This window comes from Trichosurus vulpecula, chromosome X (genome assembly GCF_011100635.1).
Source record: "Trichosurus vulpecula isolate mTriVul1 chromosome X, mTriVul1.pri, whole genome shotgun sequence".
Lineage (NCBI taxonomy): Eukaryota > Metazoa > Chordata > Mammalia > Diprotodontia > Phalangeridae > Trichosurus > Trichosurus vulpecula.
In genome coordinates this window covers 40,359,196-40,377,095 of record NC_050582.1, presented here as the reverse complement: position 1 = coordinate 40,377,095, position 17,900 = coordinate 40,359,196, and the positions used below count along the sequence as shown (strand labels likewise).

The following is a 17,900-nucleotide window of genomic DNA, read 5'->3' as shown; positions in this document are numbered from 1 at the left end:
TCTAGATGGATGATCCTAGGTCTTGGAAACTGAGGCAGAGACAGAAGTAAAGTCTAGATATGAAGCAAATGATGGCCAAACCAATAGCAGGGCAGGCCAAAGGAGGGGTGTGAGCTCATTTCAAGTGCTTGCCATGATTGGGCATTTGCTGGGAGTGCCTGAAGGCCTTTAAGTTGGGGTGCTGGGACCAGTTCCATGCACCTGATAGATATCTCTAAGGAATCACTACTTTGGATGGTTCTCCCCCTCTCTCTCTCCTCTCTTCCTTCTCTCCCACTTCTCCCACCACAGAAGGCAGCCATACTAAGGACAGGGGGTATATTGTTTAAGTTCAACTTTCTCATGATATCATAGGAATGCAGAAGTGTGTAGATAAATGCAGAGATTGTAGGGCTGCATTTGTTATCAGCAACAATGTTTGGAGCCCTGGTACTCATTGTGGGCATATCAGTGGCTTTATCAGTGGTCCTGTGTGTTTGAAACTGAAGGGCCTCTCATTTCTAAGTATTTTCCCAACTATTCATTAAAAAACAAAACAAAACAAAAACACTTCACATTAACATAAGAAAACATTCAATGAAAGTTACTTTAAATAACTGAGGAAATCCAGCAATTGTTATGCAACATATTGGACTAAAGATTAGGTAGAAAAAAACCTTAGAGCTAGAAGTGGCCTTAGAAATCATTTTAGTCCAATCTTTTCTTTTTTAACAGATAGAAAAATTAAGGCTCCCCTAAGGTCAAACAGATTATGAGTAATTGAATGGACGTTGAAGCCCCGCCTTCTCCTGATTCTCAAGTGAGTACTGTTCCCAAAACACCATTGCAGCCTCCTACCTCATAACCTTCCCCATCTTATCAAACCAGACTCCGAAGGGGAGCAGATTCCTTGGATTTCATTGCCTGGCCATGCAAAATTTTGAATCTATTAAAAGTACAGTAATGATTTTCTTCTTTTACAGTTGAATACAAGTCTTTGCTCAGTATGTCTCATAAGGGTTGACCTGGTTCATACGTGATGATGTATTTGAGGGTGTTGAAATCTGATGCCTAACTTAATTATCTTGGGGTTTCACTACTACCCAAAAGTGAGACAATGAATCTTTTTGTCTACAGCCTCTCCAAGGATCTGCCCAGATTGATGGGTCGATGTAATAATAACTGATGTCTATAAAGCATTTAAAGTTTACAAAGCATTTCCACATATTTTTTTCATTTTAGCCTTACAACAGTCCTGCGCATTATCATCTCCATTTTATAAATAAAAAAACTGAGGTTCATTCAAAGAAGTTGAGAGTTAGCCATGGTCTGCCAGCTCCTAAGGATCCAAAGTGGGATGTGAACCCAGGTCTTCCTGATTCAAAGTCCAGCACTGGAGACATTTAGGCCACACTGCCTCTCCTTTATGAGAGCACTCTGCAGGTATTCTGTACCACTAGGCCAACAACTTCAAACTTCAATCTTTAATGTTCAAAAATTAATTAGACCAGTGACCTAAGTCTAACGGATTTCATGTAGTGGGTTGCCGATAAATCTTTTTGAATTGTTCATATGCTTACAGGGCATCTTGTTACATTCTGAAAGCCCCAATATAACTGAGAAACAATGCCTTCTTGGCACTCAGTCTCATCCTCCATTGATCTTCTCGAATTCCACCAGAGCCTTTGGTGGCTCCATACAAAATTCGGATGTTAAAATAAAAGACCTCATCTGAAAATACTCTAACCATAAGATCATAGATTTCGAACTAGGACTTTAGATGCTATCTAGTCTAACTCCCCACATTTTAACAAGAAGGAGAGAGGTGAAGGGGTTTGTCTAAGCTGAAAGTGAAGTTAGATCACACAGTACTCCCAAGTGCACTTGAAGCAGATTAAAGTGTAATTGAGATATAGTTAACAAAATAAATAAAAATACAATAAAATGTAGATAATATTACGCTTCAAAGCTAAGCCAATATAAGGCCCGCAGGGATCCTGAAGTATGGAGTAATTACACACACACACACACACACACACACACACACACCCCTCTGGCCCCTACCCAGTTTCAATTTGCATTTGACACCAATATCTAGCCTACTCTCTTCATTCTATAGAGAAGGAAACTGAGTCCCAGAGAGATAAAGGGACTTGCCCAGGGTCACACAGATAATAGAGTACAGAGCTGAGCCTGGCAATCTGATGGCAGACCCAGTACCCCTTTATGTTGCAAGGCAAGTGGTTTGCAGTGATTCACTTTGACTAAAGTTCATCGCCTAAAAGTGAAGGAGGATTAGACCTTGGAAATGCCCAAGTTCTTTACAGCAAGAAATGTACCTTGCATTCACTTTAGTTATTCACCTGTGAAAATCCCCATTGGCATTACAGATGTTTCTGTACTCTCAAACCAGATTCCCTTGATTTGTATAATAATATTTCTTTTGGGGGGAAGGATCAGAGTAGAGATAAGAATGTGGTTTGGTGCCATCAAAGGGATTGTTTGCTTTATCAATCTTATCTAGCCACTTTCCAGTGCAGAAGGAAAGCAACTTGGGCTTGCGATAACATGCCAAATATTGACATGCCTAATTACTAGCTGCCTTCATCCACCTAGTTGGATCTTTGCCTGTGGCTTGGGGAGGTGGGAAGCATTGTTTGATCTAGGGCATTTGGGGGACCCTAAGAATTCACAGAATTCTTTAGGAAACCTAAGCAATGGCCAGAAGGTATTTTATGTCCCTAGATTCCAGGAAATGTAGCCATGCCTGGCTTTCCTCCAGGGCCACTGATTGAATGGACACAGGCTGCTAATGATCTACATGGGAAAGAAAATTTCCAACCACTGACTAGATGCCTTTTGGGGAAGGCACCTCCAGTATTTTGAAAGGAACCCAGTTAGGTACAAAAGTTCTCAATATTGTTTCTTAGATTTTAAAATGGAAGGTTGTAAAGATTCTGTGGTTGCTTCACCTTTCTTGGCTAAGATGTTTATAAAATAGGGTAGGCAGTAATGAACCCTAGAAAGGCATTCACTCATAGACTCCAGTCATGTAGAAACAATTGACTCCACTGATGGCTTTACCACTATTGTGGGGGCTGGGGGAATGGGGAGAAAGAAATCCCAAACTAACTCCACCCTATGAGAAAAGCAAATGTGAAAGTTCTTCCATTAGAGCTTCCAGCAACCTGTCTGCCAATAGTTGAGGAGGTAATTGGTGTGTTTGTTTGGGGGTGAATGTCTCCATGGGAACAGCTATTTTCCTTTCAAGGTCAGACAACTCTTGGTTAGTGGCGCACATTCTTTATTTCCCTTAACAATGTCAGGATCAGATCCACTGATATTGAAATATTGGAAGGGTTAGATTCTTGGAGGAGCAGGAGCTGCACCCTTCCCTATCCCGCCAGAGAATCCCCTTTGTTCCTTCTTAAGTAAATCTGTCTGTACTTACCTGTTTCCGAGTTGTATATACCCTCTCCCTCTCCACCAGAAGCTTCTTGAAGGCAGAGACTGTTTGGTTTTTGTTTCCTCAGTGCCTGGCACACCGCCTTGCCCATAGTAGGGACTTGATTGGGTCAGATTGGATGAATTCCTATGTGTGCAATGGGCACAGAACTAGCACATGGCCCCTTAGAGGCCACCCTGGGCACCCTTGCCAATGTATCTTTCATAGTTATGGATCCCTGAATGTCTATCAGAGCTGGAAGGGACCCCAGAGGCCATCCAGTGCAAATCTGATTTGATAGAGGCCCAGGGTGGGGAAGAGACCTGCCTAAAGTGGCTTTGCAGATAGAATCCAGGTTGCTTGATTCCAGATCCAGCATTCCTCTCTCCCCATCACACTGCCCTCTTTCCAGATTTGTTAAAGATACATGACACAGAGCTGCAAATGAATAGTTTTTTCATAGAAGCCGACATTTATTAGCCCAAACCCATGGAACACTCAATAAACAACTGTTTTTACTGGAAATAGTATTTGCTCTTTGCGTTTAAAAAAAGTTTCTCTCTGGAAAATGGGCCATTTGGATGCTTAAGTTATATTTGCTTATTTGACAAGTCTGCTTTTAAAATGAGGTTTCCAAAGTGAACTTCTTTCAGTGCAAGGGCCAAAGATATCATTTATCCTGGTGAGCCCTGCTTTAGGAAAACTCAGTTCAGTTGAATGCACCCAACATGAATCAAGGTGGTTCTATGGAAAAAATGCTAGATCTGGAATCCTAGGACTTGGGTTCGAATCCCAACTTGGCCAGTCATGGGATCAAATTTCTTAACTTCTCTGGCCCATGGTCTCCTCATCTGTAGAATGAGGGGACTGAACTACTTGGCTGTTAAGGTTCCTTCCAACTCTAAATCTGTGCATTTCTATTCTATGCTTTCTAGGCACCTACAAGGCCCTGGGGATATAAAGACAAAACAAACACAGTGGGAGCTTACTTACAGAAGGCAAGCAGACACATAGAAAGTTCTGGTTGGAGGGAACTATGAAAGCATCTAACTATTTACCGAAGAGGCCCAGGACAGTAAAGTGACTCGTCTAAGGTCATACAGTTTTTTTGATTCTGAGATCTGTGCTATATTCCTGTTCCTCATGATGTGGTGATGGTAGTTCCAGCCAGGTTATTTGAATAATTTTAATGAATGTCTTTAGATTCAAATCTATCGGTCAGATCTCTTTGGGCAGTTAGACCAATGACTAGTTAGAGGCAATGTCCTTCCATTCCCTGGGGTTTGGAGACACAACAAGGAGGCAGCCTTCAAATACCACAAGACCCTATAGAAGGTGGCAATATCAATAGAGTCCTTCTCTTCTCTTATGGCGAAATAAACTCACAAATGCTCCTTCCTCAACCCCCCAGGACTCAGCATGGCCCTCTGTCAAGACAGAAGGAAGCTACCATGCTTTCCTTTCATCTCATCCAGCTTTGCCATACCCATCTTCAGTCTCTAACCTCCTCTATTGCCCTCTCTTTTTGTTATGTTCCTTAACAAAGTTCCTTTCATCCTATACCTCATTGTCTTATATTCTTTCTATCTGCTTGCCACAGAGGGAGCCATCTCACTTAAGACGGCATCCCTGGTCACCCTCTCCAGTCTCAGGCGCTCCTGCCCTGATACTCCCTGGCATCCTGGGCTGAGAAGAGGAGTGAGCACATTACTTGCTTAGCACTGTCACTTGTAGACCTGATGCTGTCACTCAGCAACCTCCCCTTTTTTGAAGGTAAATCCCTTCCTCTATATCCCAGCTCAGCTCTAATGGATGATCCTCTACTAGCCTCCAGGTCATTTTCCCTCCTTTCAGTTCAGTATGTGGCTCACAGGCTTCTTCTCCATTCCATCCTGTCTTCATATTTAGGGATTTCAGTTGGCATGTTGAACATCTCCTCAAACATCTTGGACTCCCAGTTCATTAATATCATTAATAACCCTGGCCTATATACCCTTACTCTGCACTGGGCCCCTACAAGGATGGTTATGCCTTAGATCTTACCATCACCTATATAACTGTTCTGTTTCCATGATCCTCAATGCTGAAATTCTCCTCTCTGCTCATAATATCCTGCCCTTCCATCTTTTCCTCTAGTTCAGCCCTTCTAAACATCTTCATCTTCACCATTGTTTTCATTCTGTCCATCCCCTTCTCTGTTCTCCCAATCCATTACCCCTGCTGTAACCTCAATTTCCTCCCTTCAGAGTCTTAACTCTGTGGGTGACCAACCTTTATCCTTGGATGCTCCATCCACCCTTGAATTCCTTGCTTCCTCTGCACCTTCTAGTGTTGGAGAGTTGCCTGGGGCACTGAGAAATCAAGTGACTTGCCCAAGATCATATAGTAAATATTTGTGAGAGGCAAGCCTTGAATCCCCAATCAGAATCCAAAATCGTATGGTTTCCGAGGGGGAAAGGGATCTCCAGAGTCACCTAGGACAACTAGTAGCTGAAAAAACCATCACTCTTACGACATACTTAATAAGTGGTCCTCCAGCCTTTTCTCAAAGGAGAAGCCACAACTTCCTGAAGCAGCCTGTTCCACTCAGCTCTCTTTGTTAGGAAGTTTGTTCTGACATCAAAGAGAAATCAGCTTCTTTGCAGTTCCCAAGGTGCTCCTGGTTCTGAAGCAGAGAATGGCTAATCTCTCTCCCAAGGGATAGCCTTTCAATTACTTGAACACAGCTATTATCCAGTTCTTCCTGACTCTCAAGGCTGACTCTCTACTGTTATGTCGGCTTTTATCATCATCATTATCACCATCATCCTCTTCAAAAAGGGTGGTAATAACACCTCACATAGGATAATGGGTGTACAAGGGACTGTAGACCATGGCATAGATGTGAGCTAACATTATTATCTATGTGCTGGACTGCATTGCCCCTAGGAAGTAAATGGCATCCAAACCTCTAGAAGGTTAAATGGTATATTCCCAAAAGGAGTATTATTGCATAGCTCAAGTCTTACTTCCCTTAGAGACTAAGTTTCCATAACAGTGTATAAAGTAGAATTCATGGGCTGCTAGTCTCTCTTGAAGGCGTGCCTGACGTGCCACATCTGCACATAACTATACAGGCTTGCAATGCATCAGTCTCAATTGACATTCAGTCTGTCCACCACCACCTTTGCCCCCCAGCCAAACCTTTGTTTTTTCTTCTCTCCACTGGATGCCATCATCATCTGACATCCCTTAGGGACTCCCCTTCAAGCAGCACACAACACGTGGAAGCATTCAGAGAACACTCCACCCCTACAATGCTCTCGACTTTTCTCTAGAATCTCTTTTGTTTGGGATGAGAAGCTTGGACTTTTTATGCTGAATTGTTCAAGAATTCACTTGTGTGATGGATTCCAGCTTCTCGGCCTCTCTCTCTCTTGAGTTACTGTGAAGATCCCTGGCCAGCTAGCTCTGAGAGGCCCACCCATCTTGAACAGGCAGAAATGTCCCAGGCAAACAACTGCACTCCCATCCCCTGAAGTCCCCTGAATCACTATCGATTCTCTTAGAGAAATCCCAGGTTTGGATTGATTCACATAATCCAGTTAAAGCAAGGGCACCCAAGCCAGTCAGTGCTCAGCCCAAGTTCCGGAACCCTATGACACCCTGACCTGTGAGTATTGCTAATAAACACAATGCTTTCCTTATGACCTGCTCCCTCAGGGTGTGTCTTTCTTTTTCTCTCACTCCCCATGGTATCTGAACATGAAGCATAAGTTGCTATCTAGGACTGGGCGGATTCTTTTCTGCAGCCTCACCTATTTACCAGGACTCACCTTAGGGAAAGTAGACCTCAAGACCCAGGATGGGAGCATGACCCTGGGTGACCCACCAGCAGGGACACCAGAGCTGGGACTAGGGGCTTTCCTGGAACCATGTGTTCTTCAGGCTTCCTCCTACCCCCAACCTGTCCCTCTATAACCATATAAAGCAGCAAAGAAAAGGACACTTAAGAGCCGACAACCTACTGATCCTAAATCTAAAGCTGGGAGGAACCTTAGAGGTTGCCTGGTTCCCCCTCTCAATTTACAAAAAAGGAAACTGAGGCCCAGGGAGGGCAAGTGACCTGCTCAAGGTCACATAGGCAGTAAGTGGTAAAGCTGAGGTCAAGGCTCAGGCCCAGGGACTCCAAGTTCAGTACTCTTTCAGAGATCAGAGCTCTTTCCTTCCCTGGCCCGACACTACCTGCCTAGATAGGTTAGAGCTGATTGGGCTTTTCCTGAATCTTTCTCTCTGAATTTGGAAATCCTAAAATAAGATCAATTGTCAAGCTCTGATTTGTTTAGCCCTGAGAGAAAAGGAGTTGTTCCCTCACTGACATTTCAATTCAATCCACCAAGCACCTGAGTACTGCTAAGGAGGTATGTGCATGTGTGTGCACATGTGTGTGTACATGTGTGTGTCCATGCATGTGTGCACATGTGTAAATCAAACCCTGAGTTTTCTCAGGGCCCTTTGCCCAGCCCTGTCACTTATGCACTTTTCTCAGGCCTCCTTGTAGTGAAGTATCCTGTGACTTTCAAGTTGAAATGACTAGACAAAACTGAAATATCAGTTGGTGAAAAGTAACGGGAGGATCCTAGACCTAGAGCTGGAAGAGACCTCAGAGGCCATTTAGTCTGCCTCCCTCATCTTACAGATGAGAAAACTGAGGCCCGGGGAGTTGCCCAAGGTCACACAGCCAATAAGCAAGGGAGCCGGGATTTGAACTCAGGGCCTCTGTGTTCAAATCCAGTACTTTTTCCACTGCCCCACACTTAGCACTTGGAAGCACATGTCTCAAGAATACACACACACACATACACACACACACACACACACACACACACACACACAGACACACACACCCGGACACCCAGACACACACATCCAGTTTATTTCTATCAGTCAGTAAGCATTTATTAAACACCTACTATGTGCTAAGCACTCAGGATAGAAAGAAAGGCAAAAGACAGTCCCTACTCTTTAATGACAATATTTAATAAATGGGTTAGAAATCCAAAAAGTGAAAACCAGCAATTCTGGCAAAGCCTTTTAAAATCAGGTCACAACAGTACAAAATGTGTACTTCCCTTTCAGAGACATTGGCTATGAGGACAAAAGGTCATGGGGAAGGGTCCAGGGAGGTAGCTGGGCTTCAGGCTGGGAGGGTGCGGCTGTGCTTTGGGTGATGGTTTTCCTAATCCAGGGTGCTGTACCCTTCAGCTCCTGTTTAAACAGCGCTCTGAGTCATCTCCGTGTTACCAGCAGTTGAATTCAGAGGGACTAGAAAATTTATGTTGCTTATTGATGGATGCTTTTGGCAAAACTGAAGAAAAAAGGAAGGCAAATGACTCTGTGATTTGGTATCCAGATTGGATTGACTTTGAAGTGTGGTAATACTTTATTTGGAAATAGGGTGGTATATGGAGCAGCAGGCTGGGCCTAATCCACCAGCGATCTGAACAGTTCCCTTTTTCCCCCCTGCCCAGGAGATCTAGTTACTTAGAATCAGGGGTTTAGAGCTGAAAGGGGCCTCAGAGGCCATCCAAGGCAGCTGCCTCATTTTACAGATGAGGAAAAAGGGGCCCAGAGAGGGGAAGGGATTTTACCTAGAGACACACTGGTAGCAAGTGGCAGAGCTGGGACCTGAACTCAGATGCTCTGCCTCCAAACACAGTGGGTTTTCCACTCCACCAAAGGTCTAGAGCAAGGGTTCTAAACCTTATTTTGTGGCCCAGGGTGCCTATGGACCCCTTCTCAGAATCATGGTTTTAAATGCATAAAATGAACTACATAGGATTACAAAAGAAACCAATTCTATGGAAATATAGTTGCCAAAATAGATTTTAAAAACAAACAAACAAGTTCATGGGTTCCAGGTGGACTTCCAAAAACTTCTGAGCACATAAAGTCTATTTATACAACAAAGAAGCATAGAATTTCAGACCTGGAAGGGTTGTTAGAGAATCAAAACCAGTCCAACCAGAGAAGGGCATTTCCAATGCCAGCATGGTGGGGGACACCCTTTTTCCCTACTGTGGACCAAAGACTTCTCTCCCCATGCCTCAAACCTAGTGGTCCACTGGTCCCAGGTTCTGAAAAGGGTGAGGAGGAAGGCAGGCCCTGGGAGAGGGAGAGAGTGGGGTCCTGTGCCAGCAGAAAGATGGAGGCTTCGTCCTCTCTTGGTGTAACTATACCCTTTGTCAGACCATCCTTTGTGTGGACTTCATGGTCCAGTGCCCCCCCTCTTCATCTTCTTCCTGCATCATCATCCCTGCCCCCTTCTCCAGCTGGTTTCATCCTAAGTGGGGAAAAATGCTTCTGTCATCTAGTCCAATGGTTTTATGTTACAAAGGGGGAAGCCGAGGCTCAGAGCGGAGACCTTTTCACTATATCATATCACCACTATGGAGGGGCTATACAGGATACCCCTACATTCTGACAATTTTAGGGAATGAGAAAAGAATTAATGAAATAAATCCGATTTCTAAAGTGTTTTACTGTCTCCAAAGCACTTGCCTCACAACAGCCCATCAAGGTAGGCACTACGAGAATCATTATCATCCCCATTTTATATAAATACACAAAGGATTTGTGATCTCCGGAGATGCACTCCCAGTATGGCCAATCCTTCTACCAATGTATACCTGAGCCTATCTATGACATTATCATTTACTGTATGAGGTGACTACTTCCCAAAGGGAGAAAAGACTCAAAATATTCTGTCAGCTGGAGAAATATCATCATTTGCTGCTCGAAGTTTTTGATGGGGAGACTCTTCTTTTCATGCTGACCCCAGGCCCATATTCTCACTCCTTTGTCAGAGCTTCCCCACTTCTGTGCATATTCTACTTAGATGTCCAATGAATCTTCCCTAAGCCTGGGTCTCGCCATGTCCCCCCTCCCCCACCCCCTAAGCTCCAGGGGCTCCCTATTACCCCAGGATCAAATACAAAATCTTCTGTTTGGTTTTTGAGGAGGTTCGTAACCTGGCCCTTCCTACCTTTCCAATCTTCTTATGCCTTGCTCTCTCCAGTGTGCTCTGGGATCCAGTAACATTGGCTTCCTTGCAGAGAATACTCCATCTCCAGAGTCTGAGCATTTTCACTGGCCTATTCCCCATCCCTGGGACTCTTTCCTCCTTCTTTCCCCTCCTGGCTTCCTCCACTTCTCAGCTAATGTCCCACCTTGTAGAAGAAGCCCTTCCCAGGCCTCCTTCATTTGGGGGCCTTCCCACTGTTTATGATCTCCAAGGTACCCCGTGTATGTCTTGTGTGTATGTTTTCTCCCCTATTAGACAGTGAGGTCCTCCAGGGCAGGGACTGGATTTTGCCTTTCTCTGTGTCCCTAGCCCTTAGCACAGTGCCTGGCGCATAGTAGGTGCTTAATAAATGCTTGTTGCCTGAGGGACCCTCAGGTTCTTTGGCCTCCCTCCCCACTCTGTTGGCACTTCCTGAAACCATCTCCAGAGGGGGAGGGGAGAAGCCTTTGCTGGGCTACCCAGGTCCCCTTTTCTGCCCACACCAGCCTAGGACCACCCTCTCAGCTGTGTGGTCCCATCTGAGGGTATACTCAGTGTAGGGACCTCAGCCCCCTAGGGCGTGTGTAGCCAAGGTCAGAAAAATGTCACCTATTCAAACTGAGTTTAAGCAGCATGGCTAGGCCTCAGTTTCCCTGTCCATAAAAGGATGGGGTTGGACTAGACTACTTGAAGCTCACTAGGACCCCAGCCTTTGGCCCGCCCCTTTCATACAAAGAGCCCACATGGCATAGGGAGCTGGGGCCCAAGGCCTAGCAGGCCCCACTCTCCCCCCAGGCACGTGGCCAGGCCCCACGTGGGGGGAGGGGCCTTTGAGCCCTTGTCCGCATGTGCAAATATCGCCCCCTGTTGGCAAGGCCCGGTGTTGCCTTGCCCTATAAATACCGTGTCCCACCTTCTGCTGCCGCATTTCCCCGTTGGAGAGCGGCTGAGTATGTAGGGAGAGGGGTACTAGACTATCTGTCTTGGGGCTGATAGGCCTTGGTGGGCAGGTTGGGGGGGAGGGGAGAGCCCCTAGGTGGGAAGGGGAGGCCCTGGGTGGGTAGAAGGTGGGGGGAATGGGGGAAGGTCTTGATTGGGTAGGTGGGCTGAGCAGGAGGTGGACTTGGATGGGTGGGTAGTGCTAGGCCTAAATGGGTTCTCCTGGGGTGCCGTCGGTGCCCTGGCTACAGTCCACTCGCGGATTCCCCTCTTGTGTTTTCGAGGGGTGTTTCCGGAACTTGGGGCAGTCTCCTCAGGGTGCCTAGCGCCCCTCCCTCGGGAGGGCAGCCGTTAGGCGCCCCCCCCCCCCCCAGACGTTGGGGACCGGACTGAACTGAGCCTCCCGCCACCTGGTGAGCAGCCTGCTGGGCAACCTAGGGGTGCCCCCCAAGCCTCTGCACCCTTCTTCCTCCCTTCCTCTCTTTCCTTCCTTCCTTCCTTCTTTCCTCCCCGCTCCCTCGACCACTGAGTACTCTTCTCTGTTGGGATGCCCGCGTGACCAGTAATGGAAGGCACTAGAACTCGAGGGAAGGAAGGGGAAGGGGGGACCCTTGGTGGGAGGAGGAGGGAGGAGGAGAGACCACATGCTTGAGGAGCCTCGCGGGACTGCTGCGCCCGGGGCAGCCCTAGGGGGCGCTCTTCCTTATCCCGCCCCACCACGCCCGGCCAGGCTGGGCCCCGCCCCGTTCCCGCCCCGTCCCGTCCCGGGCCCGGGCCCGCCCCCTCTCCCCTTGGCTTTACGGGTTGGCGGCACCGTTGCTCCTCACTCCTGGGGCGCCGTAGTCCTTGCGGTCCGTCGTCTGGGCAGTGGCCGCCGCCTGACCTTCCTCCTCCGAGGACTCCACCCCAGCAGCAGCAGCAGCAGTAGCAGCGCCTCCCTCCCAGCCTCGGACCCGCGGTAAGCCCACTTGGCCTCCTCTCCTTTCTCCGTGGGTGGGGGGGGGGTCGCTAGGGGTCGGCCTGGGGTGAGGGCCAAGGGGGCCGGTGAGGATCCTGGGTGTGTGGGTGTGTGGCTGCGGGCTTGTGCTTTGGGTTTCTTCCTTGTAGGACCAGGGAGAGAGAGCCCTTCGAACTGGTCTGTGTGGGCCGATCCCCTTTTCCATTCCCACTCCACCCCACCCCCAGCACCAGGCAGGTTGGGGTCGAGAGTGCCAAGCCTTAGCACTTGGAGTCAGGCAGCCCTGGGTTCCAGTCCTGCCTTCCTCCCTTGGCACTCGTGTGACCCTGAAAGGGCCAACTTCCCAGGGTCATAGAGAATGAGTGCCCTGCCTTGGAATGGATCCCACCCTTCAGAAATGAGGGGGTGCTTAGAGACCAGCTAGGCTGTTTCCCTTATTTTACGAAGGAGGAAGCTGAGGCCCAGGGAACCCAAGCCATGTGTCCAAGGTCACCCAGTTCCTAGTAAGCAAGCCTCAGGTGTGACCGAGGGCCACCGAATCCCAGCGCTTTCTTTGTTTCTCCTGCATGTCAACCCCCTGAGCTGCCCAAACCCTCTCATCTTCATTTTCTTATTGGATAAAGGTGCAGGGATGAGGGGGCAGCATCTGGACCACCCTCCTCCTGAAGTTGTTTTGGTGAGGTTAAGAAAGGTACTGGGGCTCACCTAATGTCACAGAGCTGTGGGTCAGACTGCTTTACTTTTCTCCTCCATCCCCCAGAACTTTATACAGAGCAGAGCAGCTGAGACCTGCCCAGAAAGAACCCTCTATGGGCTAGAGCCCATGCATTTTGTGGGTCCAAGATTTGTGGGGTTTAGGGTGAAAAGCCAAGGTTTTCAAAGAGCAGCAGGATGGTCTCTCCTTTGAAGGCCTGGCATCCAAGGAAGTTGCCCTGTCCTAAGTTTTTTGGAACAGACTCTAGTTCTTGGAGCTTTTAAAATAACACTAATAACTCATACCTATAGAGTACCTTTCAGACATTCAAAGCACTTTTCTCACAACAGCCCAGTCAAGGTAGGCTAGATAGCCACTTTTCTTTCTACTCACCTTCTCATTTATTTGTGCAAAGATTTGATGGTCCCTAACATCAATGGAAAAAAAATCAGTGACCTGCATTCAGTGGCATGTTTTGTGGGGTATACTCTACCCTTTAAATCCAGTAAAAACACATTTGTCTTAGCCCCTTTTCATTTGAACTTGAAGAATGTTCAGTTTTACTGATAAAGCACTCTCATTTGTATCTAGGTTACAGTAAAAACAGTTTCTATGAGTTAACAAGCCTGATGAAGTAATCCCTCTGTCTTGGGTTTATATGAAAACCTTCCTAAAAAGGTTAACACTTGTACAATGGTACAAGTTTAGTTTCCAAGGCAAAATGTTGTAATCTTCAGAAATACTCTTGGAGGAAATCCTTGAGCCTTTCCCCCAATTCTTTAGACCCCTAGCTCTAAAGGAGGACTAATTTTGCCTTTGTGCACTCTTATTTGCTTAAGAATAGATTTTAAGCTATCACCTCTTACTGTGCTGGGTGAATGTATATAAATATGTATACAAACATATACATACACATTTACACATGCATATAAATACAGTACATATACACACAAATTTACCATTTTGATTTTTTAAAATATGATTTCAATCTTTGCTTTGTCAAAAACAAAACAAAACAAAAAACAGTCATTGGGCTTCAGGGCCTGCTTTCTGCTGCTTAGGTGCCAACTGACCTGTATTGGTGCTAAGTTTCCTTAATCAGGAATTCCCTAGATGAGTGAAATCATGGGTTCACTCCCTATCACCCTAACATCGGGGTTCACAACCTGAGATTTGTGAATGTAAAAAAAGTTAACTGAATTTCAGCATAATTGGTTTCTTTTGTCGTTCTGTATATTTTATGAATTTAAAAGCCACATTCTGAGAAGGGCTCCGTAGGTTTCACCAAGATGCCAAAGGGTCCCAAAAAAGTCCCCAAAAATAAGAATCCCCTGCCCTGTGATATTTATGATAAAATGACAGTTGTAACCAAAATTGGGGTGGGGGGGAGTGGGTCAGGTATCTGGATCTGTTTGATTTCATCCGTTTGGAAAACTACTTTATGGAAACTCCCTTTAGCTGTACCCATTGTTAAGCAAAGGGGAGTAAACATTTATACATTTCCTACTATGTGCCTGGCACAATGCCAAGGGCTGTATGAAAATAATCTCACTTGATATTCACAATAACCCTGTGAGTGAGGGAGGTGCTGTTTTCCCCGTTTTACAGTTGAGGAAGCTGAGGCAAACTGCTCTGGCCACTGTAAAAACTAGTTGGATAACAGTGCTACTTGCTGGTGGTCTCAGTCCCTATGTGTCTTGAGGCAAAATTTGAACCTATGTCTCTCTGATTACACAGCTGATCCTTTTCTAGGCCATGTTGCTTTTTCATGTCTACACAGGACTTTTGACATTTTAAGCCTGGTGTTCTCAAAACTTCATTTTGAGGGAAAAGCAGTGTCTTTTTTAATGAAGTCTAGATTTCTTGTTTTTTTTTTTGAAGGGGGAAGGCAGGGCAATTGGGGTTAAGTGACTTGGCCAAGGTCACACAGTAAGGGTGTCAGGTATCTGAGGCTGGATTTGAACTCAGGTCCTCCTGTCTCCAGGGCTGGTAGAGACTCACTGTGCCACCTAGCTGCCCTGAAGTCTAGCTTTCTTAACGAGACTCAGTTTCTTTTAATTAATTTAAACTGTAACCCTGAAACTTGCTGCATGAAAAGGATCAGTCCAAAAAAAATTTTTTTTGTGGGGGGAAGAAATCAGGCAAAATTTAAAGTATAATTTCAGGTTTTTTTCTGAATTTTAGAAGTCCCTTTGATAAATAATTGCAAATCAAACCCCTAGAAGATTCTGGCCTCAGGTCTAAAACTTTACCCTCAAAACTAACAGATAACATCTTTCTCTTGTTCCCCTTTTTACTTTGCCATCTTTGCCTTAGGCATTGGGGTGGGCACTTTACAGTCATAGCACTGGCTTATATTTATGTAATGCAATCATTTTTACAGTGTGCAGACATCAGTATACAAAATTCAGATGTCAGCTTTTTGTTCATTGACCCTGTAACCTCTTGTCATCCTTGTGATCATATGGAAGTTTAGCTATACATTTGTGTATCTAGACCTACCTTACAGGGTTTTATTGTGTGTTTTGTGTTTGTAAAGTATTGGTAGTTATGCAGCTGGTGTTTTCAAACCACTTTCGCCCATGTCCTCCCTACTATTTCCACTAAGGTAGACAGGCAATTTCTAGTCTAACCTGACAGACATTTCTAAAGCAAATCCTATGTGTTACTGTGCTAAGTCCCAATTGAGTCACCAAGTGTTTATTGAAGCCTTCGATGTGCCAGGCATTGGGCCAAGTGCTGGAGAGACAAAGAAGGGCCAATTGGTGCCTTTCCCCTAGAAGTCCCCCATTTAATTGGAGAGGCTGCCCACCAACAACTATACACATGCAAGATATGTGTGTGTAGACGCATATATACTTATGTGCTGGAAAAATCACAAGTAATCTCTGTGATGCTAGCTAGTGCTTCTCCTCAGACATTATCTCCAAGTTACCAACATTACCTGGACAAAACAGGAGTCCCCTGAAGGAATTTAGATTCTCAGAGATTTACATAGGTTAAGTGACTAGCTCTTAGAGGGCCCTACTGGACTTGGCTTTTGAACTCTTGGGCGATTGCCACTTGATGGGTCTCTTTATTTGTGTTTGTCATACTTTATGGTAATTTCAGTGACCTAACCTCCCACCTCCCTTGCTGGAGTTTCTTTTTCTCCTGATTTGTTGTTTAAGGTTCCTCTTAGATGACATCGTGTCCTGAGTTTCTTTAACATACCACAATCTCTTTCCTTATTTCCTCTTCCATTGTGTATTCGGAGGGGTGTCTCCATTTAATGCAGTTGTATGTATCAGTTCTAAAAATACATTTAAGCCTGATCTAAGGAAAAGCTTCCCATCACTTTGAGGTCCAGAATTGGAGTGGGCTTGCAGGGAATGGCCACATCACTGGAGTGTTTCAAGGAGGGGCTTAATAGGACCCACTTGTTGAAAATGTTCTAGAAGGGATTCCTGCCTTATATCGGCTGGAATATGTCATATTACCCTAGAAAGCTTATCCTTCCCCCATCCCCTATTCGGTACACCCAAGTACTATATGGTCTGCATACCTGTGCTCTGAAGCTCTGGATGAGGGGCGGTTCATCTTTTGGGAGCCATTAGTGTGACGAAGTCTATGGATGGGCCCCTTCTCAGAATTATGGTTGTAATTGCATAAAATAAAATGCAGAGGATTACTAAGGAAACTAATGATATAGTGATATATAATAAGTGATAAAACTATTTTCGAAAAAGTTCATGGACCCCAGTTAAGAACCCCTGTTTTAATCCTTTGAACCTGGGGCCTTCCAGATGCTTCCCAACTCTGACCACTTATTTTTATCCACAGAATGTCGAGTAGAGTAGGAAATACTTTTGCAACATTTGAAACAACATTATTGACTAGAAACGATGCTGTTCTTGGATCAACACGAATTGCTCTTAACTGGTTATTTTTAACATTTATTTTCAAACTTAAATATAAAAAATGAAAGTTTAAAAGTACTATGAATTGGAGATTGAGTGCAAACGCCCTCACAACTAATTAAATTTCCTTTGTCAAGTAAGTTGGTTTAATATGAAAACAGATCATAATGTTTGAGTCATCTCCCAGGGATTCTTTCCCCATTCGTTCCCATTCACTTCTCACCTTTGGTCATAGTGAGTACTTTGTTTTTTTGGTTCCTTTTTTCACTTGATATTATTTCATTAAGGTCAGTCCAGATTTTTGTTTTGTATTTGTTATACTTATCAGTCTTAATTCCATTATGTGAATGTATCCAAATGGATCGAATCTTTCTCCTATTGTTGAACTTCCCAACAAAGATTACTTCTTGGTTTTTTGTAAGGACAAATAATGCTGCTATGAAAAGCTCCAAATAGCTTTTTTTTTTTGGAGGGGGGAGGTGGGTTGGGGGAGTACAGAGGGCATGATTGAAATACTTTCAGAATATATTCCCAGCAGTGGGATTATTGGCTAGTAATTTCTTCTGCCTAGTTTGCCTCAGTTTCCTCATCTGTCAAATGATCTGGAAAAGGAAATGACAAACCACTCTAGTATCTTTGCCAAGAAAACCCCAAATGAAGAGCCGAACATGACTGAACAGCAACAAGAGTACATGAATTTCTTCTGCAGGGACTAAAAAGGCTTTGCAGAAAAGTGTGCCTCGTCAATGCTGAAAGCAGCGGGGCCCTGTATTTGGTGTATTTAGAGGGAGGACGGCCTGGTTTAAAGGGAGACACCTGAGGGAGAAGGAGGGAGGGGGAACAAGGGAAAGGTTCCTTCCACTGGGGCCGGTAATAACATCTCCAAGGTGAGGTAGCCCACCAGTGTCCTCATCTTGGGGCAGGGACCAACACCCTCAGAGTGG

The 17,900-nt window shown here is 45.3% G+C and overlaps 1 protein-coding gene across 1 annotated transcript in view; it reads left to right on the top strand.

The window, feature by feature from the left end:
* Positions 1–12,230: 12,230 nt before the first annotated feature.
* FHL1 (four and a half LIM domains 1) overlaps positions 12,231–17,900 on the top strand; it is a 110,975-nt gene continuing 105,305 nt past the window's right edge. Inside the window, exon 1 of the mRNA XM_036740060.1 lies at positions 12,231–12,363. The gene's annotated coding sequence lies outside the window, so the exon portion shown is untranslated. The remainder of the gene's footprint in view (positions 12,364–17,900) is intronic.